This window comes from Pteropus vampyrus, unplaced genomic scaffold (assembly GCF_000151845.1).
Source record: "Pteropus vampyrus isolate Shadow unplaced genomic scaffold, Pvam_2.0 Scaffold939, whole genome shotgun sequence".
In the NCBI taxonomy this organism is placed as follows: Eukaryota; Metazoa; Chordata; class Mammalia; order Chiroptera; family Pteropodidae; genus Pteropus; species Pteropus vampyrus.
In genome coordinates, this window is record NW_011889720.1 from 21,187 (window position 1) to 21,534 (window position 348).

The following is a 348-nucleotide window of genomic DNA, read 5'->3' on the forward strand; positions in this document are numbered from 1 at the left end:
ATATGGATGAAAAAAAGTCATAAAAAAGATAAATTCTAGGAGATACTCTAAAAATATTCCATAAATAAAACAAGAACCGAATACAGAAACAGAAAGATGAAAAATCACTTGGACTTTAAAACTGCCTAAATTAAAATAAAATTGAACAGAAGAGTTGTATTTCAAATCAAATAAATTGCGTACAATATTATAGATAAATCAAAAAGAAAAAAAGCGTCGCTGATAATCAAAATGGTGGGGTTCTTCACCTAGTAAACAGAAGTTTTAGAATGAGAGAAAGAAGAACAGAAATGGGAGAAAAGAATCAAAGAAATATCAGAAAAATCATTTTTCCCTTCCCAAGATTGT